Source organism: Lathyrus oleraceus, chromosome 6 (genome assembly GCF_024323335.1).
Source record: "Lathyrus oleraceus cultivar Zhongwan6 chromosome 6, CAAS_Psat_ZW6_1.0, whole genome shotgun sequence".
Taxonomy (NCBI): domain Eukaryota; kingdom Viridiplantae; phylum Streptophyta; class Magnoliopsida; order Fabales; family Fabaceae; genus Lathyrus; species Lathyrus oleraceus.
The window spans coordinates 316,063,775-316,091,474 of NC_066584.1; positions in this window are offsets into that span (position 1 = coordinate 316,063,775).

The window sequence follows — 27,700 nt, forward strand, 5'->3', positions numbered from 1 at the left end:
AGAGGGGGACCACGATGAGCATTGATAGAGTTAAGTTACATTACATGCATTCATGGGTTGTAGAGTTACTCGGTTCGAGAGAGGTAGACTTTGGGGCAACCCGATTCAGAGAGGGGACTGTGGCGGGATGACAATCAGTAACATAACTCTGATCATCCAACACTTGGTACCACATGCATATAGAGTTGAGGAGTCAATCATTACATACACATCTGCATTGAGTATGCGTTATTTGTTTATATGTGTTAATGTGAGTGAGTAATTTGATTGTATGAGTTGATTTTGTTGTTTTGTATGAGTTATGTTATAAATGTTATCCTTGTAGTTGATATGAGTTGTGATATAGTCAACATGTTGCTTATCTATCCTTGCTATTTATGCATACTATCTATATATGAATGTATTCTCACCCCTGTTATTTTTTGTGTTTGTATTTTACCTCGGTGGTGCAGATACCCAGGTGTAGTTGTTGGCTTGGAGGATGCATATGTGGCTTCTTCACTTATCTTTTTCATTTTGATTTATTAGTTGTGTTGCTCTGATAGTGTAACACTTGGGGGAAACATTTCTATTTCGTTTCGAGTTTGAGAGTATTTTGTTTTGAGTATTATTCGTTCCGTTTGAGAAGTTTTGAGATAATTTTTAATTATGAGATATTTGAATTATTTTATGAGATTATTAGATTTATTTTACTTTGTTAATTTCGCTGCGATGAATCTAATAAAGATGAGCATGTGATGGTGGAGTGTGTGTGACACCCTATGTTTGAGTATTTGAAATTAACTATAATTTATATATATATATATAATATATATATTATATATATATATATATATATATATATATATATATATATATATATATATATATATATATATATATATATATATATATATATTTGTAAGTGGGGTTTTTAGGTTACATAACTGGTATTAGAGTGGTTTGGTCCATCTGGCCAGGTTGTGTAATTTTATTTGTTCCCTGATATGCGACATGTGTGTGAAACACTGTTGGTGCTTTTTTGTTTTTCTAATCACTTTCCAGCCATAGAGGGATTGAAATAAGTGAGGGGGGGGGGGGGGAGCTTCTGCTTCTATGAGATGTTTTAGGTGTGAAGGGTTGGTTCAGCGTGCCACCGATTGCAAGAATACATAGCTAAAGTGCTAAACTTGCTATCTAAAAAAACACAGCTACAAACTTGTTTATTAAAGAAAGCAAAGATCGTCATGTAAGGGTTATGCTCGAGTAGCTAATTCCTCTTTTGGACGGTCTCAAATAAAAATAAAGTGAATTCTGCAAAACAAAAAAATAGGTTAAAACCGATGGGTTACTTCCCACCTAGCGCTTCTTTAAGGTCCTAATCTTGACCTTTCGATTTTTATGTTAGGGCGACATATATGACACAAAAAACACATCATCCTTCTTCTTCCTTTTGTTTGGTAGGAATTCCATTACATTTAGGAATTGAAGGTTTTTCTTTCATATTTTCTTCAGTTTGATAGTATCAAAAAAGGCATAAATCTCATCCAATACTTCATATATTTCTCCTATTTTATTGGCCTTGTTGCTAGGTGTATGACTATTCTTTTGTTGAAAATCTTGTAGTTGGATATCTACGTCTAAATGAATGATTGAATTTGGAGCTTCATCCAAAACTATATAATCTTCATATTGTATTCTTATTCTTTTCCCACATATACTTTTTACACCCACTTCTTCTATTTTTGCTTCTATTTCTTCATCATATGGTGTGCACTTTTATTTTTCTTTCTCTTATTCAACTCTTCCTTCATCGACTATCTCACGTTCCTGTTTGACTTCTCTTTCAATTTCCACATCTCTAGCACTATCTAATATATTTTCATAGAAGTCCCCACTAGATCTCAGTTTTAAGGCTAATTGACTAGATATTTGACCAAGTTTCATCTCTAAATTCTCGAAGGATGTTTCCATGTTACTTCGCACGAGTTCTTGATGCCTGTTGATTTTCTCAAAATTGAGTTGAGTCATCTTTATAAACTGAGTCAAGGTTTCTTCAAGATGATATGATGAATCCTCCTCCCATGAATGATTAGTGTCAGGTTCTAGTTCTGAATAATTTCTAGCATTTTCCAAAATGAGCATATTTGCTATAAGTTCCTTTGCATAAGCTTCAAACTTTGCAAAGGTAGCAGAGACGTTATCTTGCATGACTGTCTTAACCTCGCATACAAAACAAAATAAGAATACCTTAGTAGCACCGCACTAGATAAAAAAAACAAGAATAGAACTAAAAATACAAATATTAGAAAAGAAAATGAAGAAGAAAAAAAATAAAATATTTACAAATGAAATAGTTTACATTAGAAAACAAAAATATAAAAAAACTAAACATTGCACAAGCGCCACCTTGTTGATATATCAATAGTCCCCGAAAACGGCGCCAAAAACTTGGTGAATGTGTATTCACCAATCATGGCGTCTGGTTCATCCATAAGCAACCATGGTCTAACTATACAACCTCATGTGGGAACGAGATTTAGGTCTCAGGTAATGCCTACCTTGACAACAAATTTTGTCATGGCAATGCGTCAACAAATGGATGAGAGTAACCATGATATGGTAAATACTCGAACACATCAGATGGGTACGATATTCAATCCACTGATTCAAAACACGAATCAGAGTTACCAGCAGTTGGCAACTTAAATGAATAGAATTTCTGATTTTTTTGGTTCTCCCCTGGTGCAAGTTCAACCTGTGGTTTAACCCCAAGTCCTTAGAAAAGTTTGAAATAAGCGGCCAGTTTTGGAGGAAAATTCTGTGAACTAGGGACGACAAGTACTGCCCCAATCGATCGAACATGAGATACCTAGAGAGGAAGAGCGTCCACGTGTTATGATTGTTAATCAAAATCAAGACGCTGACCAAGTAGTCCATCAGGTTCGACAGAGTTATCTGTTAGGGGAAAATAACCTTGCGACCATTGTAGAAAGGATAATGGCACATAATGGGGTGAACATGGGTCTACAGAGGCCTAATTACACATCTCCCCTTTTAGAGTTTGTGTTGCAGACTGAACTTCCAAGGGGTTGGAAAGTCCCTACATTTACAAAGTTTGTTGGCGTCTCGATCACATTGCCTGATATTTGACTAGGCAGGTAACATAGCCAACAATGAGAATCTAAGTGTAGCAGTAAATTCATGACCATTAAGCTATGGATAAACTTAACTTCAATAAAAACAGGTTCGCCACCGCGCTTTTATTGTTTCCAAAGGAAAAGGGAAAAGTATGAACAAAACCCAAAGATAAGAAGTTTTCAAATCAAAACTAATAAAATGCCAGAGATTACAGGTAAGGGGGTTGGTTACATAGAAGGAATGTGTTAGCACCCAAAGTGTCCTAGGTACTTCTAGGGAGCCCCTTTTTATGTGTGTATCTGTTTTTGATATAAAAGATGTTTGCAATAAATAGAGTGTGGGGATGAGAAGAGAATTCATTAATTGTATTTTTGTGTTTGACAAGACCTTCGGACTTGTGCCTACGTACAAAAAGAAAAATGAGGGATCAAAACCTCATAGTTCGTAGTAACAATTTCAAAATGAGTGGATTGCTTTTAATCAAAATTTAAGTTTAAAAGAGGCACTAAAGGCCCAAGAGTTTGAATGAGTGTTAGTTTTTTTGTCTTTTGAAATTTTAAGTCAATATGGTTAGATTCATTTACAAGTTTGATTTAAGAAAAAGAGTTTAAAAATGCAATGGCATAAGGCCAAAGTTTCTAATTTGCAATAAAGTCTTAGTTTAGAAATCACAAGCAAAGAAGATTTTGAAAAGGGGGAGAGATTTGAAATTTAAGAGAATGGGAGGAGATGAAGAGACTAATCCTAAGCAAATATTAAAAGTTAAGAGTTGAAAAGATCTGACCAATGGGATGCCATCCAATAGACAAGAATGTCATACAGAAACCCACTTTTCCTTTGGACTTTAAATCAAGCAATATCAATAAGCAAGTAGCAATATGAAGAGCAAGGCATCAAATAAAGATAGCCACATCCAAGCAAGCAACTTCACAGTCTTCTTCTTAATCTTCCAATGTATCAGATGACATACTCCTTGAATGACTTAGAATAAGGCATTAGACATAGGTTCAAAGTAACATTTGCATCAAGACCATGTAGCAGATGTGAAATTCTGGTATCAGATATAAGATGTCGAAGGTAATGTCACGACACTGATATCTGGAAATAAACAATGGATAAACACAAACAGAATGGTAAAGCAGAACACACAAGAATTGTTAACCCAGTTCGGTGCAACTCACCTGCGTCTGGGGGCTACCAAGCCAGGAAGGAAATCCACTATAATAGAATTAGTTCAAAGACTATCCGTACACTTCACCAAGTTACAGTCTTTATCACCTAATCTCTACCCGTGCAATTTCTACCTGAGCACTCTTAGATATGAGAACCCACTCACTTCCCTTACAATCACACACCCGTGATTGAAAACAGTAATCCCTTGTGAAAAGAAAATATTTTTCAATTACAATATTCTTGATTTTACTTCACAGTTTCAATCAAGAAGACACACTCTTGATCTTGCTTCAAAGCTTTGATCAAGAAGACAAATCAGTCCAATTCAATCATCAATGGATGACTTGAATGACCTACAGACACAAACCCTAGCTCTCTCTCTAAATTTCGCTCAGTCTTGGTTGTGTATACAATCAGGTTTTCTAAGTCCCTTTTTATAGAAGTATTGGACACCTTGAAAACCCTAGATATATTTTCCAATCAAATCTTTTCATATCAGCTGTAAAGATCTCCTTGGAAAATAAACAAATCTGGTTGATATCCCTGATATAATGCGCCAGCTAGCCATATCTTCAATCAACCAATGATTGCCACCAATTGTGCAATCACAAAACACCAGACATTCATACTGAATGTTCTGTGTACAAGATGTCAAGACATCGGGTCTGACATCTGGAAAAATCCTGCATAATCCAGTTTCCTTTTATAGTAGGTACAACCATATTAGTTACCATGACAATGAGTATGTCAACTGAAACAATCCTGCAGCATATGTCTTCCATTTAAGCTCCAGCAGGTACAACCAATATCAGAAGCCTTGTCAATGTATGTGGCATTCTGAAACAATCCTGCTTGCATATGTTCTTCATCTTCAGTAGGTACATAGGATATCTCATGTTAAGACATCACATAAGACATCTTGTGAACACTCTTTGTTTTACCAAAATTGCTGCCAACTCTTAGAATCAATAAACTCCCCCTTTGGCAAATTTTGGCTAAAACATATATCTGTCCCTTTTTGTTCACAAGTTAAACTATCAGCAGTTAAACCACATAACAGTAGTTTAATCAACAGCAGAAGCAAAACAATTACTAGCTATGGCTACTAGTAATACACATATGCACAAGGGTACTTCTCCTCCCCCTCAATCTGTGCAATAATCAACAGAATTACTAGTTACGGATGCAACTAGTAAGACACACAAATGCACAATGCACAAGGGTACTTATTCTCCCCCTAAATCTGTGCATTCAGATCTCCAGTACCTGTACCAGCCAAAATGTCATACTGACATCTGCTTTAACAACAACATCTGTGCACCATATCAGACATCCTGTTTGACATCTGTAAACATACAACCATACTGTTGTAGCACCTGTGCACTTCTTCCAATAATAGCTGCCCTCCAGTCCAACCACATCCAACTTCCATATCAAGCACCTTCTCCCCCTTTTTAGTCAAAATTTGACCAAAGGTGACCAATCAGACAAAATAAATGTCTATTAGTCTAGTAGAGAAAGTTAAAACAGATGTTATAACATTAAGCATGTTAAAACAGAATATTCAGGAAGTACACACCATCATTATACACAGCAGAAAGCTGAGATAATGAACAAATTCAAGGAACTCATTAAGAGCCCTAAATATTACAAAACAGGCATCATGGGGACTGCCACAAAAACAAAAACAAACAAGACAACAGTCTTCCAAACAGCAGCCCAGCTTCTACCTTCCAGCACCCCTCCAAGTCTTCAATACAGGCAGGAACCATTAATCAGAAGAAGAGGTATCTTCTTCACCTTCATCTTCATCTTCAAAATCTTATGAGCTTTCAGAACAGGATTGGGATCTTGTAATTAATTCCTTTCCAATCTTTTCTCTTTCTTCCCTTTCCAGGCTACAGATGAGAACTTCTAAAGCCTCTTTTCTAGCTTTTGCCACCTTTATTCCATTGTCCAATTCCTTGCAGGTCTCTTTCAGTTGGTCAATCAGACTTCCTTTGGATGCAGACTCCCTTCTGGCAGATGTCATGACATCATTGACATGACTTCCCTCAAACAACTTGTAATGGATGGACAGAGGGGTTTTCCTCCTGCTAGGGATATCACTTGTCCTCAGGATTCCTGGTTGTTGATTCAGGATGATCCCACAGATGATAGATGGGAAAGCAATGGGCAACTTTACAGCATTGGTGGAAGCATGTCTAATGGTTTGTTCAAATATGAACTTGCCAAAGTCATAGTTAACCCTTGTTCCAGTAGCATGAATGATCCTCCCAAGAGCAATGGAGATGGTGGATATGTGATTAGTAGGAACCCAATTTGCAGAACCAATCTTATGCAAGAAGGCATACTTGACAGTTAGTTTACTAGCTGCAAGGTGTTTCCTACTGGGCCATTCATTAACTTGGCCAGCTGTAATTATCCTACAGATCTCATTATCTGTGGCCTCTAGATCTACCCCTTCATCAGTTCCTCTTTCCAGGAACCTATTGATGATGGTTGGTGAAAGATTCACACACTTACCCCTAAATACCATTTTGCAGACCTCTCTGCTGCTTTTTCCATAACTCTCATCAGGAATGTTTACAATGAATTCTTTGACTAGCCCTTCATAGCATTGAGGCAGAGCAGTCACAGTTTTCATAAGACCAACTGCCTTGATTAGCTCCATTACTTCCTTTACTTCAACAGTCTCTTTCCCTAATTCTCTTTCAACTTCTACTCTTCTTTGAGTGACAAACCTCCATTTGTCTAGGTGCTTAGCAACTACTTTGTTGGAAGACTTCTTTACAGCCTTTCTTTTGTCAGAGGAGATGTCTGGAACATCGTCTTTATTAGATTCAGAACTTTCACTGTCTTTCTTCTTCTTGACCTCTACTTTACTCCAAGATTTGGAGGGACCTATACTACCAACCCTTTTCTCTTTCCTACCTGTCCTTATCTCAGCCATACTCTTCCTCTTTCTCAGTCTATTGACTACACTTGTTTTCACAAGATTGACCAACGTGTCATCTTCTTCCTCAGACCTTTCTTCCTCAATATCCTGAGCAGTATCAGGTGACATTCTAGGTAAGTTTTTTCTAAGTGAACACAGACCCTCAGCAGCTACTTCCTTTTCTGTTTTAGATGAGTTATCATCTTTCTCAGCTTGGCTTTCCACCTCAGGTGAGGGTTCCCTTATGGACAGAGGGGTAAAAATGTCCTTAACTCCATGCTCTTCGTTCAGTATGCTAGTAACTAGGTTTCTTATGATGCGATCAGTAGAGTGCATGTCCTCTTTATCAGGCGATTTTTCAGGAGTGTTACCTTGCTCAGCTCTAGTCATGGAAGGTGAGCTTGGAACGTTACCTGGTATCATACGCAGAGGAGTTACTTCCATCAAATCTTCATCTAAGAATTCCATGGAGGAAGTTCTAGTATGGAAGGATTTTGAGCTAGATGTTAACGGATGTTGAGACATGTTGTTGAACTTTTGAGAAAACTTTCTTTGCCCTAGCAGAGGTTCTTTGATTGTGTTCAGGCAGAGTGTGTTATTTCCAATACTAAGAGATGGTTCATTAGTAATGTGGCTTTTTCTTTTCATTGGGCAGACAATATTATTCTTGCCTTTTCCACTCCACATTAATTGCCATACTTTCTCAAAAAAACACGCCCCTAGTTTTCCCTTTTCCTCATGCAAGTCCTTTGTAGTTAGGTTGTCATAATACAATGTCATAGCATCGAGTGTGACATTGTAGATAATTCTCAGCAATTTCATCCACCCTGGTTGAGCATTGTTATTTTCAACTGACATAGTTCCTTGTGTCTCAGTTCCAGCAAAGCTCTTACTAACTTCAGTCTTCATACCACCAGTCATGTGTTCAGGTGTTTGTGCCATCAAGACCTTTTCTTCCTTGGGGTTAGCTATTAGCACCCTTACCTGACACTTTTCTTTTCCCTTGATGATTCTTCTTGCAACTATACTCATCTTAGAGTGGTTATCCATTTGAGAGCTCCATATGTAGCAATTGTTGTTGGTCCTGATTCCTTTCATAATAACTTCACTGTCTTTGTTCACAATTAGACATTCATTTTTAGTGAAGATGATATTCAGACCTCGATCCCCTAGCTGACTGATGCTTATTAGATTTGAAGTCAAGCCCTTGACCAGAAGAATATTGTCAAGTTTAGGAGCTCCAGGACATTCAAGCTTGCCTATCCCCTTTATTTCACCTTTAGCTCCATCACCAAAGGTTACATAGCTTAAGTCATGAGGGTGAGATCAGTTATCAAGTCCGAGTTCCCAGTCATGTGTCTAGAGCATCCACTATCAAAATACCATTCTTATTTGAGAGCCATTAGACTTGTGACATTAGTCTTAGGAACCCATTGCTTCTTGTTGATAGGCCTGTAATATTTGGGTTTGGGTTGATAGTGGATCTGTTGATGCCCATGGCTAGGATAACCATACAGCTTATAACAGGAAGACTTAGAGTGTCCAACTTTCCCACATTAATGGCATCTCCATCTTTGGTGTCTGTCATACTGCTGTTTTCTCTTCTGCTGTTGCTGATGAAAGTGGGTAGGGTAACCATACAGCTTATAGCAGAAGGCTCTTGAGTGTCCAAATTTCCCACAGTAATGACATCTCCATCTTTGGTGTTTGTATTTTTGCTGTTCTTTCTTCTGATGGTGTGACATATGATGTGACATCTTGGAACTCCTTTTACTATTGCTGCATTTAGGTTTAGCTTGAGGTTTGCAGCCAATGTAGCTACTTTCAGCCTTGGTTTTATGGTACCCTAATCCAGATTTGACTCCTGTGACTTGTCCAGTCTGAAGAATCTTGTCTAAGGAGTCAGATCCATTGTTCAGCATCCTTACATACTTGGTTGTTTCTTCTAGTTTTGAGTTTAAGAGCACAACTTTAGTCTTTAGCTTGAGGATAGTTTCCACATGTTCTGCTTTTTCTTTCTCCAGTTGGACTATCTTCTGGCTCTCAACTTGTTGATCTTCATCTAGCTTGACCTTTAGAGCCACAACTTCTGTTTTCAATTTGGAGATGGTTTCCAAGAATTCTACCTTCTCATTCTCAAGTTGAGTTATGTCCTTTTCTTGATTTAAAGACTGTTTGTTCAGTTCAACACTTTTCTGACACAGTTCTCTGTAGGTAGAGGCCAATTCCTCAAAGGTTACTTCACAATCACTTGACTCTTCATCAGATTCACATCTTCCTGTCAAAGCAGTCACAAGATTTGCAGCCTCTTCAGCATCACTCTCATCAGACCATGTGGCAGCAAGGCTCATCTTCTGTTTCTTAAGGTAGGTCCCACATTCAGACCTGATGTGTCCATACCCATCACATTCATATCACTGAACCTCTTTTCCTTCTTTGGGCTTCTCATCTGCTCGTGCTTTTCTTCCAGCATTGTTGGATTTACTGATGTCAGACGAGATGTTCTTGACATTTGCCTTGGATCTGACATCCATTTTCTTTAACAGTCTGTTAAACTGTCTCCCCAGCATTGCAACTTCATTGGCCCATTCTTTATCCACATCTTGACAGTTTTCCTCTTCTGTGTTGGAAACAAAGGCAATGCTCTTGGTTTTCTTTTTAGTTCCCTCAATCAATCCCATCTCAAAGGTTTGGAGGGAGCCAATTAACTCATCTACCCTCATGTTGGAGATGTCTTGAGACTCTTCTATGGCAGTCACCTTCATTGCAAATCTCTTAGTGAGTGACCTAAGTATTTTTCTCACCAACTTTTCATCTGTCATCTTCTCTCCCAGGGCTCCTGAAGCATTAGCTATCTCAAGGATACTCATGTGAAATTCATGAATGTTTTCATCTTCTTTCATCCTTAAGTTTTCAAACTTGGAGGTGAGCAGCTGGAGTCTAGACATCTTTACCCTAGAGGTGCCTTCATGTGTGGTCTTGAGAATGTCCCAAGCATCTTTGGCCACTTCACAGTTATTTACCATCCTGAAAATATTCTTGTCTACACCATTGAATATTGCATTCAAGGCTTTAGAGTTTCCAAGAGCAAGATCATCCTCCTCTTTGGACCATTGTTCTTCAGGCTTCTTTTCAGTCGTGGCTTCTCCTTCTTTAGTGACTACAGGGTGCACCCATCCTGTCAAGACAGCTTTCCAAGCCTTGTTATCAAGGGATTTTAAAAATGCTACCATTCTAGGTTTCCAATAGTCATAGTTATAACCATCCAGGATTGGTGGCCTATGAACAGATCCTCCATCTCTTTCCATTGTACCAGAAAGTATAGCCCCTAGATCTCACCCAGAACCAGAGCAGGATGCCTGCTCTGATACCAATTGAAATTCTGGTATCCGATATAAGATGTCGAAGGTAATGTCACGACACTGATATCTGGAAATAAACAATGGATAAACACAAACAGAATGGTAAAGCAGAACACACAAGAATTGTTAACCCAGTTCGGTGCAACTCACCTACGTCTGGGGGCTACCAAGCCAGGAAGGAAATCCACTATAATAGAATTAGTTCAAAGACTATCCGTACACTTCACCAAGTTACGGTCTTTATCACCTAATCTCTACCCGTGCAATTTCTACCTAAGCACTCTTAGATATGAGAACCCACTCACTTCCCTTACAATCACACACCCGTGATTGAAAACAGTAATCCCTTGTGAAAAGCAAATACTTTTCAATTACAATATTCTTGATTTTACTTCACAGTTTCAATCAAGAAGACACACTCTTGATCTTGCTTCAAAGCTTTGATCAAGAAGACAAATCAGTCCAATTCAATCATCAATGGATGACTTGAATGACCTACAGACACAAACCCTAGCTCTCTCTCTAAATTTCGCTCAGTCTTGGTTGTGTATACAATCAGGTTTTCTAAGTCCCTTTTTATAGAAGTATTGGACACCTTGAAAACCCTAGATATATTTTCCAATCAAATCTTTTCATATCAGCTGTAAAGATCTCCTTGGAAAATAAACAAATCTGGTTGATATCCCTGATAGAATGCGCCAGCTAGCCATATCTTCAATCAACCAATGATTGCCACCAATTGTGCAATCACAAAACACCAGACATTCATACTAAATGTTCTGTGTACAAGATGTCAAGACATCGGGTCTGACATCTGGAAAAATCCTGCATAATCCAGTTTTCTTTTATAGCAGGTACAACCATATCAGTTACCATGACAATGAGTATGTCAACTGAAACAATCCTGCAACATATGTCTTCCATTTAAGCTCCAGCAGGTACAACCAATATCAGAAGCCTTGTCAATGTATGTGGCATTCTGAAACAATCCTGCTTGCATATGTTCTTCATCTTCAGCAGGTACATAGGATATCTCATGTTAAGACATCACACAAGACATCTTGTGAACACTCTTTGTTTTACCAAAATTGCTGCCAACTCTTAGAATCAACAAGATGAATTCATGTGGATCCTAATACTTGCATCAGATGAAAGCTCAAATCACAATAACTTGGTCTCAGAAATGTTGGCATTGGCCAAGTCCTTTTGCATAAGGAATGTTGCCTAATTCTAAGTCTAAAGCTCAGATCAACTCAATAGTCCACACAAACATTTTTTAAGGTTTTTGTTGTTTATTAAGTATTTTAAGGTCCTAAGACCACAAACATAAACAAGATACACAAACAAATATATACAATCACAATATATGGCTCAAGTGAGCAAAGTGAAAATGGCATAAACATAAACAAGTTAAATGATATGTAAATGGTAAATGACTTGAATTTAAATGACATAAGGTAAATGACTTGAAATTAAAATCAATAATAATATAAGTTAGTCAAATTTTAGTTGATTAGATTTTAGTGGTGTTTTGCTTTTCAATTGATTAAGTCATTCTTTGGACAATATTCAACCCTCTATTCACAAGCATGGATCCTTGAACCAAGACATCTTCCAAAGGAAGGAAAAAAGGCCAAGTTTCCACACAATACCATGAAAGGGGGGAGACTTACAATCTCACTTACTAGAATGTTATGCCTTTGGATCAAAATTTATCACAATGTTAAGCACTCGTGATTGGACTTATGTAGAAGTCACAACTATCAGAGGTCGGGTAATAAAAATCTTGGTGTTAATGCATGTTAGAGATATGGTATAATGAACCATACTCCTAAAACATACCACACTCAAAAAGAAAATGATCCAAGTATGGACCTAATCTCATCCATACTTGTATTGGTTCATCTAACACTAAGTTATTGATGAACCAATTAGCCTTAGGATATTGAGACTTCATTGGTCAATGAAAGGGATGGGATAGAATGGGTTTGAAGATGAAGAGGGAGGGGAGATGAGAGAAACACAAATTGGTCATAGGAAGAATTTTATCAAATTAAAATCACATTTTGGGAGATGAAATGTATATTTCATCAATCCCCTAAATCCAATGATTTTAATCCAACAAAAGTCAAATCAACCTTGACCAAGGCCCAAACACATAGTCAGATTTCACAAGTCAATAAAAATAGCTCAACATAATTTCTACACAATTAATCAATTAAAAATTGAATAAAAATGCATTTAAATTGAATTATGTTTGATCAAAAACCTAAAACCTCTTCAAAACACCAAATAAATGGCCAAGAGATTTATCCTACGCTAAACAAGGTCAAATGACCTTAGACAAAAAAATTCATAATTTTTGAAAAGTCAGAAGTATTTTTAAACAATTAAAAATATGCACAAAAATAATTAAATCATGAAAGTCCCATATTTTTTGGATTAAAAATGAAATTGATATGAATTAATTAAAATAAAAGGATTAAATGAAAAATCAGAAAACAAAATATAAATAAAAAAAACAAGGGCCATCAGATCTCCCTCATTAATTAAGGTGGCTGATCTGATGGCCAAGCGCACACTTTCCACCAATGCCTCAGTCAATTGTGCCACACGTGTGGTAATCAAATTGGAAGAATGATATTAAAACGTGAGAACCAAATCAGATGGCCTAGATTGTTCCAGTGCACCACCAGAGCCCTAGCTCCGGTCATCTTCCCCGGTGAGCACCACCGGTTCGGTCCAAGCTCAACTCAATGGAAAATGAAATGTGACTACACTAATTTGAAGGAAAAATGCTCAGGAGCACGAATCTGACCTCAATTTTCTCCAATTCCAAGTATATAAAAAGATACAGGGATTTGAAATTTGAGGATCATGAACTGAGTTGCTTCGATTTGACCTCAAAGCAACTCAATCTTCTTGCCTACATTGATAGGACTTCAGACAACCAAAAATCAACAAGAACAGTGAAGAATTGGGGGAGAATCGAAGAGATGAAAATTCTGAAAATTCACCTTCAATGGAGCTTCAAATTTGCACGATCTTGCTTTCAATTATACATGGCCTTGCTTCAGATGCTTGTTGGAAATGAAATGGATCAAGGAAATGTATGGACTATTGGAGTTTCAATCTCAAAACAAATGGAGAATTGAAACTCGATTTTTCAAAGAAAATCTTCAAGCTTATCCTTCAATGGTGAGGGTTTAGGGTTGCAGGTTCAAAGCTTGGTCACGAGTTCCTTAATTCTGAGAAATGAGGGTCTTATTTATAAGCCATGAGATTGATTTCCACACACTTCCAATATTGGAAAATTTTGAAAATTCCCTTTGCATGCTTGCATGGGCGTGTGCTAGGCCCATTAAGTGATGTAATCTGATCCAAAATTGAGTGAAAGTCATGCTGAATTCATGTTGGAAGGCCATGCAATTGTGTATGAAAAGTGGAAGTGGAAAACATCCAAATGGTCCTTCAACTTACACCCATGCGCAAGTCCTTCATACTTTGGTCAAAAGAGATGATCTTGGACTTTTTGGAAAGTTGAGATCAATGGGAAAAACTTTTATGTTGAATACTTTTTCTTTTGAAGCTTGGATCATGATGAATTTTGAGGTGGAAGTTTGGGAAATCAAACATATTTGAAAATTTTCTAAGTCCCAAGTCAAATGTTCACATCTTCCACCTTGAATAACTTTTTCTATGGACTTAAAATGAGAAAAGTTCCTTCATAAAAGTTATATCTCTTTCAAACATCTTAAATTTGGTCACAAATTTGACCTCATTTGGATTTGGCATGAATGAGTTATGCATTTTAGAAGTTGAGGAAAATCACTTGTTCAATGGCAATGGTCCAAAGTGACCTATAATGTTTCCTCTTGGAACATGCACTTGCAAGTTGAATTTGAACTTCCTAAACAAGTCAAATTTGAAGTAAACATCTTGAATTTGATCATGAAATTTGAATGGCTTTCATCTCATAATAAATGAGCAAGTTATAGTCTTGGGAAATTGACCTCCAAACTAGGGTTCAGACAAAATGACCTATAATCTTTCACCATAAAAAAATGATATTCCAAGCAAAACTAGCTCTAGACTTCAACATGAAAGTTTTTTGGAATGTCATCTTGAGTAATATTTCTATTAGAATCATTTTCATATGACAAAAATTGTAGGCGATAGGGTCTTGGGAACCCCAGTTTTGACCAGTTGACTTTCTTTGGTCAACCACCATGAACCATCTTGCTAGCTTGGTATTCTATTTACTTTTGGGACTCATGGAGGATCATATATGCATAAGATGATGTAATGAGAAGTATCCCTTGAAATATTTGATCAATTGTTGAAGAAACGTGTTGAAGAAGTCACACAAGATACCCAGATGAATTAGGGTTTCCAAGGCAAACAAACTCCAAACTCTTGATGATTTCTTGATCAAAATAACATGTGAAGATCATGGGGTTCCATATATGATGATTAGATCCAATGTGAACCATTTATTAATTACTCTTCTTGCACTAAGGGTCTTAAACCCTATATATGAGCTTGATGGAGCATAGGTGAGCATACACACTACCTACAAAAGCAACAAACTGTACATTGACATATTTTTTGGTATTTTGGTTACTAAATAATAAAAGATGAAGTATGATACAATCAAATGTGCTTGGTGATCTCTCCCAATGCAAACCCAATGAATGAGGGGTAAGGAGGATGCCAAGGTGTGATCCCAATGCCAATGCATATGATGAGATAGCATGAGGGATCTTAGGGCAAAATTGGGGTCTTACACTAAGGATGAGATATTTTCCTAGTTCCCTAACGAAGAATGATTTTACATGGTTTACCATCTTACATGCCCATTCAATTAATGATTGGTCTCGATTAGAGAGGTTGTTTCATGATCAGTTTTACATGGGGAAATCTAAGATTAGTTTGAAAGAATTATCGAGCGTGAAGCAAAAGTTTGTTGAGTCGATCGACGACTATCTAAATCGATTCCGGTTACTAAAAATAAGGTGCTTCACTCAAGTACCTAAAAATAAGCTTGTCGAAATGGATGTGTGGGGTTTAGATTATTCTATTAGGAAGAAATTAGACACGTAATATTTGAGAGACGTGGCCCATTTAGTTGGCAGAGTTCGACAGGTCGAAAGACTAAAGGCCAAAAAAGCCAGAGTGAGTAAGGGTAATAAAAAGCGTGTAGCTTATGTTGACATAGAGGATCAAATACTATTTTTTGAGGTTGATTTGGGCCATATCGAAGAGTCTGAAGTTGACGTGGCTGAATTAAAACCAGGTCCCCCATATGTGTGTAAGTTACTTACGCATGCAAGTGGGAAGAATCCTTCGGAACCCAAAGAAAATGATAAATTCCCTAAGAAAATTTACACCTTTGATGTAACCAAGTGCGATGAGATTTTCAATTTGCTGGTTACATATGGACAAGTACTTGTACCCCTAGGTACAAAAGTACCACCATTAGAAAAGAGAAAGAAACAAGGGTTTTGTAAGTACCATAATTTTCTAGGACATAAGACCTCACAATGCTTTCTTTTTATGGATCTTGTTCAGAATGCACTAAATGAAGGCATACTGAAGTTTGCTAAGGGAAAGCCACTTATGAAGATTGACTATGACCCCTTGCAAATTGAGGATGCTAGCTACGTAGAACCTGTAGCGATCAATATGGTCAAAATTACTAAAGATTTTAACATGGCCGAGTTTGAATAAAATGGAAATCAGATCGAAATAGGATTCCCAAAAGCCGGTGAAGGATTGGTGAAATTTATATATAGGTGCAAGGCTGAAGACTCTGAAGTGATGATGTGTCTCTGATGTAGTGTTGCATTTGACAATAAGGTTGTGAGAAAGGCAAAAGAGAAGAAGATTTGGAGGAAGAATAAGGCCCAAGCTCACTTTGACAAGCGAGCGGTGCCCCAGAGAAAAGAACAGGTCCCTGCTCAACAAAAGGCTAGGCCTAGTACTTACATGCCTACACCAAATGCTCCTCAATGGTGGTGGACGAAGCCTGCTGGAAATGAGCGTGCTATAAATTCAAAGTACAGAAACTTTGAGATGGGACGAGGATCCTCTATGACGTATCGAGAGAATTTCCAAATGTCGGAGAGGCTTTCTTATGGACCTAGCAATTACAAAGGGAAAAACCACATGTCAAGGACGCAATGGAGGGGGTTTTAATGGAAGAAAAAGGATGAAAGAGATATTGCTGAGTCGAGTAACAATGAGCAATATCAAAATCAGGCAAATGATCAAGTAAAGAAGCCAGTAGGAAGGAAGTTGTTTTCTACCAAGACAACTCAAACAAAGACAAAGGTCAAGGAAGAGGAGCATGCGAAAGAGGATGAATTTATCACAGATGACTTCGACTCTAGGTCAGAGGGGTATTTCGATATCCTATGCAATGTAGTATTTGTGCTTCCTAGGTGTAGCGGTAAATTCACGATCATTAAACTATGGATAAGTTTAACGTCAATAAAACCAGAGTCGCCACCGCGCTTTTATTGTTTCCAAAGGAAAAGGGAAAAGTAAAAACAAAACCCATGGATAAGAAGTTTTCAAATCAAAACTAATAAAATGCTATAGATTACACGTAAGGGGGTTAGTTACACAGAGGGAAGGTGTTAGCATCCAAAGTGTCCTAGGTACTCCTAGGGAGCCCTTTTTTACATGCGTATGTATCTTTGGTATAAAAGATGTTTGAGAAAAATAGAGTGTGGGGATGAGAAAAGAATTCATTGATTATATTTTTGTGTTTGATAAGAACTTCGGACTTGTGCCTACGTACCAACATAAAAATGAGGGATCAAAACCTCGTAGTTTGTAGTAACAATTTCAAAGTTGGTGAATTGCTTTTAACAAAAATTTAATTGAGAAGGGCACAAAGGGGCCAAAAATTTGAATGAAGTTGTTAGTTATTTTTGTCTTTTGAAATTTTAAGTCAATATGATTTAGTTTATTTACAAGTTTGATTTAAGAAAAGAAGTTCAAAATTTCAATGGCATAAGGCCAAAGTTTCTACTTCAAATAAGGTCTAAGTTTGAAATCACAAGCAAAGAAAGTTTTTGAAAAGGGGAGAGATTTTGAAATTTAAGAAGTGGTAGAAGATGAAGAGGCTATCCTAAGCATAAAATTAAAAGTTAAGAGTTGAAAAGATCAAACCAATGGGATGCAATCCAATAGACAAGAATGTCATATAGAAAACCCACTTTCCCTTTGGACTTTGAATCAAGCAGTAATCAACAAGCAATTGACAATATCCAGACATCAAGAAGATCAAGGCATCAAATAAAGATAGCCATATCCAGGCAAGCAATTCACATAGCTATCAGTCTTCTTTGTCTTCTCATGTACCAGATGAAATATTCCTTGATCAACTCAGAACAAAGCATTAGAGACAAGATCAAAATAACAATTAGCACTAAGACAAAGTAATAGATGAAAACAGAGTTCAAGGCTTGCATCAGATGAAGGCTCAGTTCATAATAACTTAGTCTCAAAATGTTGGCATTGGCCAAGTCCTTTTTGCACAGGGAATGTTGCCTAATCCTAAGTCCAAAAGTTCAAATCAATATCAACAGTCCACCAAATGTTTTTTAGGGTTTTTGTTGTTTATTAAGTGTTTTAAGGTCCTAATACCACAAACAAAATCAAAATGCACAAAAAATATATACAATCACAAGATATGGCTCAAATGAGCAAAGTAAAAATGGCATAAACATAAACAAGTTAAATGAAATGTAAATGGCAATGAATGGTAAATGACTGAAATTTAAATTGCATAAATTAAATGACTTAAATTAAAGCAATATTAATAAGAGTTAGTCAAATGTTAGTCAAAGGTTAGTCAAGTGTTAGTGATGTTTTTTAATTGATTAAGTCATTCTTTGGAGAATACTCAACTATCCATTCACAAGCATGGATCCTTAAACCAAGACATCTTCCATAGGAAGGAAAAAAGGTCAAGTTTCCACATAATACCATGAAGGATGGGAGACTTACAATCTCACTTACTAGAATGTTATGCCTTTAGGGTCAAATTTAGCTCTATGTTAAGCAATCATAATTGGACTTATGTAGAAGTCACAACTATCTGAGGCCGACCAATAAAAATTTAGGTGTTAATGCATGTTAGAGATTTGGTATGATGAACCAAACTCCTAAAACATATCACATACTAAAAGAAAATATCAAGAAGGATAGACCTATCTCAGTCATACTTGTATTGGTTCATCTGACACAAGGTCATTGATGGACCAATTAGCCTTAAGACATTAGAGATTTCATGTCAAATGAAGGAATGGGAAAGAATAGGGATGAAGGTGAATAGGGGTGGGAAAGAGAGAATCACAAATTGGTCATGGGAGGAATTTTATCAAATTAAAATCATTCATTCATTTTGGGAGATGAAATATACATTTCATCAATCCCCTAAATCTGATGATTTTAATCCAACAAAATTCAAATCAACCTTGACCAAGGCTCAAACAAATAGTCAAACATCACAAGACCATAAAAATGGCTCAACATAATTTTTACACAATTAATCAATTAAAAATTAAATTAAAAATGCATTAAAATGCAATTTAATTTGGTCAAAACCTAAAATCTCTTCAAAACACCAAATAAATGGTCAAGAGATTTATCCTAGGTCAAACAAGGTCAAAGGACCTTAGACAAAAAAAATCATGATTTTTGAAAAGTCAGAAGTATTTTTAAATAATTAAAAATATGTACAAAAACATTTAATTCATGAAAAACATCAAAACTAATCCAAAAAGTAATTTTAATTCAGAATATGAAAGAGAAAAATATTTAAAGATTTTTGGTGAAAGTCCCATATTTTTTGGATTAAAACTGAAATTTCTATGAATTAAATAAAATAAGAGAATCAAATGAAAATTCAAAAAATACAAAAAAAACAAGGGCCATCAGATCTTCCTCATTAAATGAGGTGGCAGATTTGATGGCCAAGCACACGCGTTCCATGGTGAACCTTAGTCAATGCATCATACACGTGGTAATCAGAACCAAAGGCCAAGATTAAAACATTTCAAATAGATCAAATGGCCAGGATGCACGCCAGCGTACCACCGGAGCTAGGACTCCGATCTTCTTCTCCGGTGACCTCCACCGAATTGGTTTAACTTCATTTTAAAGAAAAATGGAAAACAAGGACACTATTTCAAAGAGAAAATGCTCAGGATCACGAATCTGGCCTCAATTTTCTCCAATCCCAAGTATATAAAAAGATACAAGGATTTGAATTTTTTGGATCATGAACTGAGTTGCTTCGATTTGACCTCAAGCAACTCAATCTTGTTGCCTACATTGGTAGGACTTCAGCCAACCAAAAATCACAAAGAATAATGAAGAATTGATAGAGAATTGAATAGCTGAAAATTCTGGAAAATCACCTTTGAATGAGCTTCAACCTTGCTTGATCCCGCTTCCAATTGTCCTTGGCTTGGCTTCAAAAGCTTGTAGAAGATGAATTGGATCAAAGAAAATCTTGGACTCTTGGAGTTTCAATCTCAAAACATAATGAGATTTGAAGCTCGATTTTCAAATAACAACCTTCAAGATTATCCTTTAATGGTGAGGGTTTGGATTGCAAGTTCAAAGCTTGGGTATGAGGTCCTTCATTCTGAGCCAAGAGGGTTGTATTTATAGGCATTGCGATTCATTTCTACACACTTCCAAAATTTTCCAAATTTAGCAATTTGCTTTGCATGCTTGCATAGGCGTGTGATAGGCCCATCAAGTGATGTATTCAGGTCCAAAATCACCAATGTGCAATGCTAAAATCATGTCATGTGGTCATGCAATGGAGATTGGAAAGTGTATGTGAAATCCATCCAAATGAACCTTCGAAAATAACACATGCACAAGTCCTTCATTTCTTGGCCAAAAGAGATGATCTTAGATTTTATGGAAAGGTGAGATCAAGGGGAACAACTTTCATGTTGAACACTTTTCCATTTGAAACTTGGAGCATGATGAATTTTGAGGTGGAAGTTTGTAAAATCAAACATATTTAAAAAATTTCTAAGTACCCAGTCAAATGTTCACTTCTTCCACCTTGAATAACTTTTTCTATGGACTTAAAATAGAGAAAGTTCCTTCATAAAAGTTGTAGAGATTTAAATATTATTCAATTTAGTAACAAAATTTACCTCATTTGGATTTGGCATGAAGGAGTTATGCATTCTAGAAGTTGAGGAAAATCACTTGTTCAATGGTAATGGCCCAAAATGACCTATAATGTTTCCTTTTGGAACATGCATTTGAAAGTTGAATTTGAACTTCTTCCAAGAATCAAAGTTGTATAAGACATCTTGAATTTGATCATGGAACTTGAATGACTTTCATATCATAAAAATTGAGAAAGTTATGGTCTTTGGAAGTTGACCTCCTAACTAAGGTTCAAACAAAATGACCTATAATCTTTCACCACAAAAATTGACTTTCCAAGCAAAACTAGCTCTTGACTTAAACATTAAAGTTGTTTGGAATGTCATACGAAGTAACTTTGCGCTTGGAATCATTTTCATATGATAAAAAGTGTAGGAGATAGGGTCTAGGGAACCCCAATTTTGACCAGTTGACTTTGTCTGGTCAACCACCATGAACCATCTTGCAAACTTGACATTCTCTTGATATTTGGGACCCATGGAGGATCATATATGTGCAATATGATTTAATATGAAGTATCCCTTGAAATATTTGATCATATGGTGAATAAACTTACTAAGGAAGTCATACAAGATACCCAGATGAGTTAGGGTTTCCAAGGCAAACAAGCTTCAAACTCTTGATGAATTCTTGATCAAAATGATATGTGAAGATCATGAGTACCCATATATGATGTATAGAATCATTGTGAACCATCTCTTGATTAGTCTCCTTGCATTTAGGGTCTTAAACCCTAGATGTGAGCTTGATGAGGCATTGCTAAGCATATACACTACCTACAAAAGCAACAAAATATACATTGACATATTTTTGGTATTTTGGTTAGTAAATAATGAAAAACAAAGTATGATACAATCAAATGTGATTGGTGATCTCTCCCAATGCAAAACCAATGAATGAGGGGTAAGGAGGTTGCCAAGGTGTGATCCCAAAGCCAATTCATATGATGAGATGGCATGAGGGATCTTAGGATCAAAATTAGGGTCTTACAACTGCCCCTATTTAAGGACATTCTAACTGAGGATGTGAAGGTTAAAATTTTCTTATCAGCTCAGTAGAATGGACTTAAATAACAACATATAGAAACAAATTTTGGTCCCTAAGAGACCTCATGATGCATATGATATGAATGTTAAAAGTAATCTTTGTGGGGAAAATATTGCCACAAGAGAAAAGAATCTAGAGAAACCAAAGGTCCACATGAGTATAATGCATTCCATAAGGAAAACTCACTGGGGAAACAAAGACTCTGGGGATAAAAGTTGTGCGTAGGCCAACCTACGACTTGAAAACTGTTGGAGACACGAGAGGAATTCCATGAAAATAAATCAAAGGAAGGACTCGGTTGGGGATAAGGAAAAATCTGTAGGAGAAATGGTAAATCAGAACAAAACTGAAATACTCAAATCAAACAGGGGATTGGCGATTTCACTGGGGAAATACGCTCTGAAACTCAACTGGGGAAGAATGAACTTCAACACAAGAGTACCAAAGATTATCTGCTACCGGTTACTGGGTAGGAAGATAATACACTCTGACAGAGGGACATCCATTACCAATTAGGGTAAACATATCAAGGATGACTCGCTAAGGAAAAAAGGTATATTCATTACCTGTTACTTGGTAAGAATAGTCTGCTGAGAAAAAGATCAAATAGGATTTACAACTACCGGTTACTGGGCAGAAGACCAAAGAGAGAATATTTGTCACTGGTTAAAGTGAACATATCAAAGATAGACTCAAAGGAAGAATATCCATCATCAGTTAAGATGAATATATCAAGGAGAGACTGTCGGGGAAAAAAGGAATTATATATATCAGTTACTGGATAGAATACCAAAGAGAGAATATCCGTCACCGGTTAGGATGAACATATCAAGGATAAACTCAGAGGGGAAAGTAGGATTTACAACTACCGGTTACTGGGCAGAAGACCGCAAAGAGGAGAAAATCCATCATCGATTAAGATGAAGATATCAAGGATTAACTCTCTGGGGAATAAAAGTAGGGATTACGACTACCTTTTTACTGGGTAGAAAACCAACAAAGGAAGAATATTCGTCACCGGTTAGGATGAACATATCAAGGATAGACTACCTAGGGAAACGTGAAAATGAATCCTCTAGGGAAAGAAAAGTAAATAGATTACATTTTACCGGGTATTCGGAAAAAGTAATATACTAAAAAATCGAGAAGAATATTACCAGTTACTAGGTAATAGACTCTCGAGGGACCAGAAAATATCCATCTAGGTAGTAACTAGAAAGAAACGGTCAAACAAAGACTCGACCCAATGTGGATATAAGTCAAGAGGAATGATAAAGGTTAAATTCTTTCTACTTAAGGGGCTGATAATCTACCATTGATGGAGGACATACGCACCAAACCTGTATGGGGAAATAATATCACCGTACCAGGGAATCAGAGATAAGGAATCAAATGCAATAAAAAAAATGCATAATCAAATATCTGATGTTGTGTTTTATGCATGAATATGTATGTATATGATTATAATTATGCTGACAAAACAATCACAAAGGATACAAATATCATAGATTTGAGTTATCGCTGCAACACTCGGCTAATATCAACAAGATGGAAACACCAACTAGATAAAAATGTTGAGGGTGAACATAAATCATCTGGCTCTGCATAACTCAACCTTGGTTGGGGGAGAGAGAGAGAGAGAAGATCTATTGAGGATACAAATTGTCAACTATGCAGGGAATTTCAGGTCAACACCATATCAAAAGGGAGACAACCTCGCAAGGGACCAAATCAAACACTGCTCAAGACCGAATACTGCCGAGAATGAGAGATCTTCGATATCTGAAGATAAAACTCTATACGGGGTCTGAGCCAATTGTCGGGGGGTGTAAGTCTATAACTCAAATGGGGATGCCTGACGAATTTTTGGGGGAAAACATTAAACCAACTGCTCGGAGAAGACCAACAAGGCTTCACATTTCAAGACTTACCTGTTCTTAGACTGCCGTTGATATTCCTTGATGAAACCGATTGTTCTTAAAGTAATTGTTTTTATATTCTTAAGAAAAATGATCTTTATTTATTAATTTGTTTCAAGATTATCATCATAAGAGTAGAAACAATTGGATAAAGAGCTCAACTTGATTTAATAGGATGGTAGTCTGTAAATGACAAGACTCCATAGATCTTTACAAAATTTGAAAATGGTAATTTACATGGAAAAGGGCTACATTGAATACAATGATCACTACTCTCCCTACCAACTTCAATATCCATCGTTCTCTTGGTTTTGGTTGAGAATGACGAATTAGAACCAAACGACTTGCTCAAAACTGCCTCCAATGATCAGGACCAACCGAATGCAGTTACTTGCCATAATCCCTAATTTTTGCCTAGATTTCCCCAAGATGGAATACTCAATCTACCAGGATAATCTCTATTTTATGTCTCTAACTTTTGCCTTGATCGCCCTTTCGGGTTTTCAATCCACCGAGACGCTCATTTTTGCCTAAGTCGCCCTTTCGGGTTTTCAACTTAGCGAGCTGTTCTTTTCTTTTTAGGCGAAGTATTTATTGACTGGATCGACATTTATAAGACGAGTGAACTCTTCACCATCCATAGTTGTAAGAATCAAAGCAATGCCTGAAAAGGCTCTCTTCATAACGTATGGGCCTTTATAATTAGGAGTCTATTTGCCTCTAACATCAGGTTTGAAAGATAAAATCTTCTTGAGCACATGGTCACCTTCTCTGAACACATGAGGCCTAAACTTCTTATCAAAAGCTTTCTTCATTCTTTGCTGATATAACTGGCCATGACACATGGCAGTCAATCTCTTCTCTTCAATTAAATTCAACTGACCATATTTGGTCTGACACCATTCAACTTCAGGCAACTTGACTTCCATCAAGACATGCAATGATGGGATCTCAACCTAAACTAGGACACCAACTTCCATGCCATAAACAAGCGAGAAAAGGTTGCCCCTGTTGAAGTAAGAATGGATGTACGGTACCCATGCAAAGAAATGGGAGCATCTCATGCCAATCTTTAAATGTCACAACCATCTTCTGAATGATCTTCTTGATGTTCTTATTTATAGCTTAAACAACCCCATTCATCTTAGGTTTGTAGGGAGAAGAATTATGGTGTGTAATCTTGAAGAGCTTCCGCCATATTATTGTTCAAGTTCGATCCATTATCAGTAATGATCTTACTTGGTACACCATAACGACATATAATTTGATTCTTGATAAACCTTACAACAAATTTCGTGGTAACATTCGCGTACGATGCTGCTTCAAACCACTTTGTGAAGTAGTCAATAGCCACCAGAATGAAACGATGTTCGTTCGAAGTTTTGGGCTCAATCATGCCAATCATATCAATTCCCCACATGGAGAAGGGCCATGGAGTGGAAATGACATTCAGCAGTGTCGGAGGAACATGAATTTTATCTGCATAAATTTGACACTTATGGCATTTCTTCACAAACTTGCAACAGTCATATTCCATTGTCAGCCAATAGTAACCTGCTTTCAACATCTTCTTTGCCATACCATATCCATTAGAATGGGTACCAAAGGATCCTTCATGGACTTCAGTCATCAACATGTCTGCTTCGTGTCTATCCACGCATTTGAGCAAAACCATTTCGAAATTTCTCTTGTAAAGCCATCACCATTCAGGTAGAAGTTGCCAGTTAATCTCCTCAAAGTCTTCTTATGTTTCAAAGACGCCCCAGGCAGGTAAATTTGACTTTGGAGGAAACATTTGATATCAAAATACCATGGCTTTTCTTCTTTGAACTCTTCAACAACAAACACATGAGCTGGCCTATCAAGACGCATCACAGTAAAATTGGGAACTTCATTCCAAATATTCACCACAATCATTGAGGCCAACGTTGCAAGAGCATCTGCCATCCGATTTTCATCTCGAGGGATATGATGAAATTCAACCTTTGTAAAGAAAGTTGAAATCCTCCTCGTATAATCTCTATATGGTATCAAACCAGGTTGATTCGTCTCCCATTCACCTTTGATCTGTTTCACAACCAAAGCTAAATCTCCATAGACATCAAGATATTTGATTATGTGATCAATGGCCTCTTCAAGCCCCATAATGCAAGCTTCATAATCAACCATATTATTTGTACACTTAAAGGTTAATCTAGCTGTGAACGGAAAATGAGTTCCTTGAGGAGTAATAATCACTGCCCTAATGCCATTACCATAAGATTTAACAGCTCCATCAAATACCATGCCCCAACAGGAACCAAGTTTTGGCCCTTCTTCAAGCAATGGTTCATCACAATCTTTCATCTTCAAGTACAAAATATATTCTTCAGGAAAATCATACTTCACTAACTGGTGATCTTAAATTGGTTGGTGAGCCAAATGGTCAGCCAAGACACTACCCTTAATTGCTTTTTGAGATCGGTACTCAATATCCTACTCAGATAACAACATCTGCCAACGGGCAATTCTCCCAGTTAAAGAAGGCTTCTAAAAAATGTACTTGATTGGATCCATTTTGGATATCAACCAAGTAGTATGATTCAACATATACTGGCGCAGATGCTTAGCAGCCCAAGCCAACGCACAATAAGTTTTCCCATAGTCGGTGAACTTCTTACTCAGGTAGTAAATTGCATATTCTTTCTTTCCAGATTCATCTTGATGACCAAGAACACAACCCATACTCTCATCTAGCACATTCAAATACATGATCAACAGTCTTCCTTCAACAGGCGGAGACAGAATCGGAGGCTCAAGCAGATACTCTTTGATACTATCAAAAGCTTTTTGGCAATCTTTGGTACAATCACAAGACTGATCTTTCCAAAGAAGTTTGAATATAGGCGTACATGTGGCAGTCATATGCGATATAAATCTTGAGATATAATTCAAGCGGCCGAGAAAACCTCTGACTTGCTTCTCAGTTTTGGGCACAAGCATTTCTTGTATTGCTTTGACCTTGGCAGGATCAACTTCAATACCCTTCTCACTGACAATAAAGCCCAACAACTTAACAGAACGGACAACAAAAGTATACTTATTGGGATTCAAGCGGAGTTTGTACTTCCTCAAATGCTGGAATAACTTCAATAAATGCTCAACATGTTATTCTTCATCACTTGATTTGGCAATCATATCATCAACATAAACTTCAATCTCCTTATGCATCATATCATGAAAAAGAGTGGTCATAGCTCTATGGTATGTTGCACCAACATTCTTTAAACTGAAAGGCATCACTCTATAACAGAATTTTCCCCAGGGTGTAAGGAATGTGGTCTTCTCCATATCTTTAGGTGCCATCTTGATTTGATTATAACTAGAAAATCCGTCCATAAATGAAAAGACTTTGAATTTAGTTGTATTGTCTACCAAAATGTCAATGTATGGCAGAGGAAAATCATATTTTGGACTAACTTTGTTCAAATCTCTATAATCAACACACATGCTGACTTTTCCATCTTTCTTAGGAACAGGCACAATATTGCCACCCATTGCGGATATTCAGAGGTAACAAAGACACCAACACCAATCTGCTTCTGCACTTCTTCTTTGATCTTAACTGCCATATCAGGATGAGTTCTCCTCAACTTCTACTTGACCGACGGGCATTATGGCTATAACGACAATCTATGCTCCACAATCTTAGATTCCAAACCAGACATGTCTTGTTAGGACCAAGAAAATACATCAGAATACTTTCGAAGAAGATCAATCAACCCCTTCTTAGCCTCTGGACACAATTGAGACCCAATCTTCACTTTCTTCACATCATCATCGGAACCCAAGTTAACTAATTCAATATGCTCTTCAAACGGATGAATGGCTTTTACCTCGTGCTCAAGTAAACGAGATAATTCATCATATACTTCTTCATCATCAGTCTC